The sequence below is a fragment of the Grus americana genome, chromosome 1 (assembly GCF_028858705.1).
Source record: "Grus americana isolate bGruAme1 chromosome 1, bGruAme1.mat, whole genome shotgun sequence".
Taxonomy (NCBI): Eukaryota; Metazoa; Chordata; class Aves; order Gruiformes; family Gruidae; genus Grus; species Grus americana.
The window spans coordinates 90,810,666-90,818,526 of record NC_072852.1 but is presented as its reverse complement, the minus strand read 5'-3'; positions in this window follow the sequence as shown (position 1 = coordinate 90,818,526).

Sequence of the window (7,861 nt, the reverse complement as noted above, 5' to 3'; positions counted from 1 at the left end):
GGACTGGGCTCAACCCTAGCCTAAATCCATTGAAATCTTAGCCTAAATCCACTGATGTCTAAGACAATTGCCTTAAAGCAGATGGACATTTGCTAGCACAGCTTACTACCTCTATTCAAAAGCTTCATAGGTATGCAGGCATGAAATGGTCAGCAGTGCGTGTTTGAGTTCTCCTGGGAGTTGGTACCTCGTGTCCACTCAGATTTGAACCTGGGCAAGGCAAATCCATCTATTGATACGTACACTGTGCTTTTCTGTCAGTCTACCACAAAGGTGCACGTGCTTCAAAGAAAATCCAGCCATAACTGGCTATAAACAAGTAACTAGAAGTTGTTAGTACACGAGCCCCAGGAAATAGGTGAAGATGAGAAGGGAAGGGGAATTAAAGAGCTTGTTTGCTATGAAAAGAAACAGTATATCTCTTCCACATGTACAGATACAGAGAGCACTCTGTAGTCACAGGAGTACCAAGCATAACTCACCCATCACGTGTATACAGCAGCAAAGGTACTCCTGTGGTACCCCTGTACCCACGTACGCGCAGCCTGCATGGGCACACAGGTGACTAGAGACACTCAAAGGGAGACAGTCAAAACCCAGACTCAAACACTGACAGCTGTTATCAGAAAATAAGTCAAGTGTGAATAAAAACTTCCGTGGACAGGCGGCCACTTCCACAGGCACAGGCAATTCCAGGCATGAAGGCCTGCAGCCAGACGCATGACACAAGCTTCCCACACTCTGTGTGACAGACCTCATGCACCATCACATGCTCTCAGCAACATGCAGGTCTTCCTCTTCCCAACACACTTATTTATAGTGACTGAATTATACATCTGTACAAATCCCCTGTTCCCGACAGGTTTCCACACAGGCTCAGTAATAAACATCCACACACATCACTGAATAACTAATCTACATCTGCAGGTATTCCTGGCCACAACGCATGCACGCACAGGCAAACGGGACACTTGCCCATCCAGATGCAGATCAGTTGTAGGCATAGGAATACCTGCTTACCAGACAACTACAGTGAACGGTATGTATGAGCAGGAATCACAGCCTCATTGGTGAAGGTCTGCCTAGCTTCTCTGAGAGTTTCATCTTCTTCATCAACTTGGCGTTCTTCTGTGTCTGCAAAAGCTCTTTCCCTCCCTCCCTCCATCCCTCCTTCCCTCTGAAGCTCTCTTCAGAGAAGAATAACACAGCTGAACTAATAGCCTAGCACATAGCTGCCGGATGGCCTCCTCTTCATGCCTGCCACTTGCCCATGAGGACAAATGCACATCTAGCTGCCAGTCGCAGCACAATCCAAAAAAACATTAGAAGGTAAATGAAAGGGAGAAAAACTTCAGGGGTAAATCCCTCATTGGGTGCCAGGCAGCTAAAATCAAGAGCATAACACCAGGACTGAACTTGGCCCAGCATGGTGTTTTGACGAACTAAACAATTAATTAACAAATATCTCCCCAGCAGATCTCTTCTTGCAGCAGAGTATGCGAGGAACACACAGCTCCATGTAAGAGCTCTATCGCCACCATTACATGCTGGAGAATAGCATCTAATTAATTATAATGATGGCAAAGATTAGATCCAAATTCCTCTACACAGTGTGTACGCAGCCCAAACAGACAAAATAAATCAGAGCGCCGTACCCTAATCCGGCAGCTTCAGAGGATTAAATAGGTGCATTCTAATCACAGGCTCAGAGCAGTCCCACTCAGTATGCGCAGAACTGCCCCCGTATGCGACCGTGTCTCTAAGGGATCCCCCGAAAGGTATCTCACTTCAGATGGAAAACATAATTTAGCCCTTGCACACCTTGCTGGCATTTATGATCTCCTGGCTTGCTTTCCCTCCCTAGATTTTAGCCTACACATCCCAGGCAAATTCCAGGGGTAATAATTCATCTCTCTCTAAGCCTCTCCTGCAACATCAGCTGGGGGAGACGCTAGTTTTCATTGCTCTACTAACATGCTGCTGTGCTGTGCTCTGTTGCTTAACAGTAGGTGCACCTATCTAGAGGTGGCAGCATTGCAGACAGAAGGAGGGAAAGGTGGTTTGTTTTTTTCCCCCAAGACATTTTATTAAAAGGAAGATGCTTTCTTGTTCTTTAATTTTGGTCCTATGACCTATATAAGAAGGCCAGCGTTACACTGCTCGTAAAGTAGGTCTGTTCTCTGTCCATCACGAATGATTTTCAAATTCCAGTGAAAAATATTACTTCTCAGAATCCAAAAAGAAAAAAATAATAACAAAACCCCACATCTTTTCATGCAACGAGGGTAAAATTCATTAGTTGTGTCACTAATCATTGGGTTAGCTCCACCCCTGGGGTGGCTGAGACTGAATCAATCCTATTACACCTACTCTTACGGTAGTTAAGAATAGAACTGGGTGGTCCGGCCAATGAAAAACACCACAATTTGTTGGAATGAAAAGCTTAATTAATACATACTTTTTCCAAAGGAAATTTAAAAAAAAAAAAAAAAAAAAAAACACAAAAAACAACTGGAAATACAGTCATTTTTCCACTTCTCCAATCCAAACAATGTCTTTTGACATTCCTTGAAACCAAACATTTCTTTTTGGGATGTTATATTGAATATTTCAGAGCTTTGTTTTTGCCTGTGCTGGAACTGACCTTCCATAATGTCTGGCTGCTCTCTGACTTTCACCCTGCACTATTCAGCTCAGTCAGGGCAGATCTGCAGTATGTCATTGGAAATGTATTTCAGACAAGCAGACCAAGTCTGCGAGAGAGACGTATGTACAATGCATCCAAACTACAACTCCCATGAGGCACAGCAGCCCCATGGGCAGGTGCTGCTTGATGTCAAATAAATGTACAGCAAAATGCTTTGATTCATTCCAGCAAGTGCAAATGTTCGAACCAATCCAAGTAAAAACATTCTGTTCAGAGTCTAACATTTTAAAGCTGTCAAATGTTGCTGTATTTTATTTATGGTAGCAAAGAAAATGGTGTTTTCCCTTGGAGAATCATTTCCATGCGAAATGTCATGCCTGGGGAAGTTCTGGAAGCTAAAAGACTTGGTAAAGACTCCTCTTGTCTTTCACACAGGGTATATCTTCACTGCAATTAAATTGCAGGGAGCACAGACATACGTGAGCTAGCGTGATCTCACATACTGTTGGTATGAGTAGCAACAGAGTTACAAAAAGCCTGTATAAGTTCATCTGAGAAGCTATGTAAATAAACTGTTAGCCCACGCTAGCATTCATGAAGTTCACTACTATTGTAATTTAGCTAGGGTGGTTATTTCTATTCATCCTGAAATCATGCCTCTTGCTCTAACACAGACGTGTCATCCACAGGCTGGCTCCATATCTGATAAACAACAAGGCACAGTACCTAGGAACATCCCAAATGGGTGAAATGAGATCTTCCAGAGGAATTTTCCTGAGAATAGTTACCCCACACATGGCCTTAAAGAAAAGGTGGCAGGATACTAATATAGGGTGAAAAGAGAATATTATGGAGCCTTAGGGCTCCATAACACACCTGAAGAATTCCATCCACCTCAGGAAAAAAAAGAGAAACTAAATCCGCATGTTCTTGCATCTCTCCTCCTCTCTTTTTGTCTTTCTAAGATAAAAGGTGTAATAAAACCTTCCATCATTTCATCACAACCTCATGCTGTGAACCAGTCAATACTTTTTATTATCACCTATTATCACAAAAGCTGCAACACTCTCTGATCCATCAAGTATGGAGCAAGGCCCCATTCCACCTGGTGCTGTACAAGCAGAGAACAAAAAGACAGTCTTTGCCCAAAAGAAAATCTAAATATAAGGCAAGAGAGTGGGTGGCTAGAGACAGATGGGGAAGAAGGAGGCAATGAGACCATACATGTCACTGTATCAGGCAGACCTCCATACACTGACTGGCTAACAGTTATCTTGGTTTTGGTTTGAGGCGGGTTATTTTGGTTTGGTTTCTTTGAGAGGGGCGAGGAATATGTGTTACAGTAAAGATGGATTAGAGGGCAGGACACACAGGTGCTTTTGCAGGTACTGGCAGGGAGCAGGGAACAAGGCAGAAAGATGCTCTTCTGCAAACCTGACAAGTGTGTGACTGGTGCCAGCAAGGAGAAGTGACCAGGGGACAGAGCTGCAGCTGGGCAAGGAGGGTGTCACGGGCCTTGAATCAAAAGCAAGCTCATTATCTTAGAGAGGGGCTGAGGAAAGTTGGGCTGAGTATTCTCAAAGCAGAGCAGCAGAGGGTAGGCTTTGCAACAGTCTTCATCAAGCTCCAAGCCAAATGTGCTGTGATGCCCAGGGCAAGGAGGGTTTAGCTCTGAACTGAGGCCCTGGCTTAGAGATGATGTTCTTGAGAAAGGACATGCAGCTCTAGAGCTTGGGGGGGTGAGTGGGGGTGTGTTTGTTTGTGTGTGTGTGTATATGTGTGAAATTTTGTCCTTTAACCATTATGCTGGGCCTGGCTACTGGCAAATGCCAGCTGGAAGCAAGAAGAGAAAGGCTGAACATTCAGATGACCCCTGATCCCAGCCCAACCCCGGGATTCGAGGGTGCTGATGTGTGAGTCGAGCCAAAACCTGTGGCATAGAGGATTGTATTCTGAAATCTGAAATGCATTTTAAACAGCAACTTTCTCAGAGATTTGTCCTGAAGTGAGCAGAGAAACATTTGGTCTGCCTCCTCCTTTTTCATTCTTTCCCTTTCCCTCTGTATTTTTTTCTTTGTGAGGAAACACTGAAACCAGAAGGATCTCTGAGACACCAGATCTGACCAAGCATGGGGCAGAATCTGCTCATTCCAATTATCTGCCAGCCTAATCATAAAAACATCACGGTGCACGCTCCATATGTCATTTTTATTGAATTCATTCAGGAGTTTCTCGATTAATCTTTTATTATTCCTTTCCAAATCCCAAGGTTCCCATAACAGGGACTGATCAGCTAAAGCAATTCTTGCACAGAGAAGAAATGGTGAGAATTATCTTGGCTCTCACATCCTTCTGTCACGTCATCAGAACTCCCTATGGCCTCTTCTTCGAGCGCCTCCTGCCTGAAGAAGGCCCTAGGCCCTCAATGCCTCTCAGCCCCTCGGCCCTCACCCCTCCATGCAGGAGAACCTGACGCACCCCAAGGCCAATGCTCATGTACAATCTTAGCAGCAGTTCACAAAATGAACGCTCTCACACTGAATACCCCCGAACACAAGAGGTCCACTCTCAACGCCTCTGGGGAGACACCTGGCCCAGACCAGTAGCATATTGGTACTTGTACCAAACTTAGCACCAATGACACTGGGTAGATCCAATGCAAGATAAAAAAAAGGAACCCTGCAAGGAAAAAACGTGACCCTTTTTCAACCCAACGCCTCTCCCTTGCCTCCCCTTCTCTGAGAAACTTGGATCTTCCATGGATCTGGCAATGGCATCCCTACCCGCATGATTTTTCATGCCATCTCAGTTCATCTTGCTGTTAGCAATTCCTGTGCTGCCACATGCAGCAGAGAGGCTATTCCATTCTTGTGCTCCCCAGCCAAAGCTTCCACATCTATTCCAGCTCAATAAAAGAGGCAATAAAGGAGCTTTCCGTCCCACATCTGGGATGCATCCCACCTGTGCAATTCCATTCAACTAGGCAGAATGAGACCTAAAGGTACTGAGAGCTTCCCCAGGCAGCAGTGTTGCCAGTGAAAAAAATACTACTGGGAGAAGAGTAGCTAACTGTTTGTTATCTCTGGGGTGGGGTATTCCTGTCCCAGTATCTTGTTTGGCATCTTCATCATCACCTCATTAAAGCTTCAGTTCATTAATTAAATATTTAATACATTAAATGAGGTTCCTTCTGTACCAAGGAGCTGAGATCTTGTTGCTGGTGAGCGTGATGCTGTGTATCCTCCTGGGAGGCTCCAATTTGCCATGCTAATTGCACAGAGAGTCTTCAAAAAAGCCCTACGCTGAATCTTCAGCTGCTGAACAAATTGTATGCTCCATCTCAGCAGGAGGGGCGCCTGAGCTGGAAAAGGCACAGAGCAGCAGCTCACTCTTCTCCATGGCTCCTGGCAGTCTGGGGAGCTCACCCATCTGACAGGACACGGTGCAAGGCAGCAACCCCAGGACTGAAAATAACTTCCACTACATTGCTGCGCATGGTGAGACGCAGCAGTCTCCAGCTATGCTAAATCCAGAATGAGCCCTGCTAACTAGGGCTGTTAGGTGGGAACCAGTTAAAAGCTTTCTATTAGCATTTTAAAAGGTCCCACTACCGCATCAGAGATTTCCACTCCCTTGGTTGTACATATTGCAGCTGTACTGCTCATTGACTCAATGTAGCAAAGATGGACAGAAGCCTCTGGTAAGAGCAGAGGGGAGGGAGGGAGGGAGGGAGGGAGGGAGGGAGGGAGGGAAGGAAGGAAGGAAGGAAGGAAGGAAGGAAGGAAGGAAGGAAGGAAGGAAGGAAGGAAGGAAGGAAGGAAGGAAGGAAGGAATCTCCCAAAGCAGATGGGCTGCTGGTGGAACAGAAACTTGGACCAGCTGTAAAACCATATTGCTGCCTGCTTTGACCTCATCTACACTTTCTTGTCCCCTGCCTGCTGTTTGCTTCCACCTCTGTCGTTGTCATGAGAAATCAACTATTCATGTGGCTAAGCTGTGATAGAGAGGGTTGACACCTCTGGCAAGAGAGGGCAGAAAAGCTAATTATTTTTGTAAACCTTTGTTCAGCCCCTTCCCCTGCCTCTCTCATGCACACCAATCCCTGATCATACCTATACAGAAAAATTAACAGCCTTCCTTCTACGGATATCCACATAAAGCTAAGGATCCAAGTGTCCTGTGGAAACTGCAATGGCCTAAACATGAGGTTTACCTTGTAGGCTCATTTGCTAGATTGAAGGAGGGACACATCATTATCATACCATTGAGAACAGCATCATGTTGTAGTCCTGTTTTAAATCCAGTAGTTAAATTGCACAGTCTATGGATAGTAGAAATTGGGACTCCAGGCTTCCAGCATCAGAAATCTGGGTTTTGTAAGATAAAGAAATCCTCTATGAACATGTGGCAGAAGGAATTGGAAGGGGCTTGGCTCTCCATGGGAAAAGATGGCATCTACACGTGTGTGCTCCCTTAAGAGGAACATCTGACTGGGAAGATTAGGTAAGGAAGCTTAAAAACAAGTTTAAAAGGGTTATTGGGCATGAGTTTTGAGGTGGAAGGGCTTCCCAGGAAGCTGAAAATGTATGTGGGTTAAGGCTTTACTCTGGGAAGGGAAAGATGGAGAAGGAGGGATGGCAGACAGAACACAAATTACAGTAACAGGCTGAAGTACTGAACACTGATTAAGAAACAAGCAGGACGCATTAGGTTTTATGTGTCTGGTTAGGACGCCCTTTAAAGAATGCAATCAGGCTGCTAAAGAGGGCCAGCAAAGCTCTATTTCACACAGCAATACAGGGGTCTTCCTCCCTGTGACGACCTGCAGTCTCAGAGTAGGTTTGTCTTGACTACGAGGCACTTGCCCCAGAATGCTTCTTCTGCCCCTGCTCTGCAGTTGTCTTTTCCAAGCTGTGCTCCCCACAGCTTGAGTGGGAGAGGCCCCCACCTGCCTGGATCTTGAGTAGATCCAGCCACATCATCCCCCTCTTTCCTCTCCATTGACCAAGGGGAACAAGGTAACAGAGGAGAGAGAAACATATCACAGGTCACCCAAAGGGACCGGCTGCCAAGACATCAACTTCTCACAGGGAACTGCACAGGGAGGGGAGAGGATGCCCATGTTGGGGTAGACAACTCTTGCTGGCTTCTTTCTGCCTTGACACATTTTTCATTTCTTTTTTTATTCCTCCTTTTTAATGCTGTGTTAAGAAA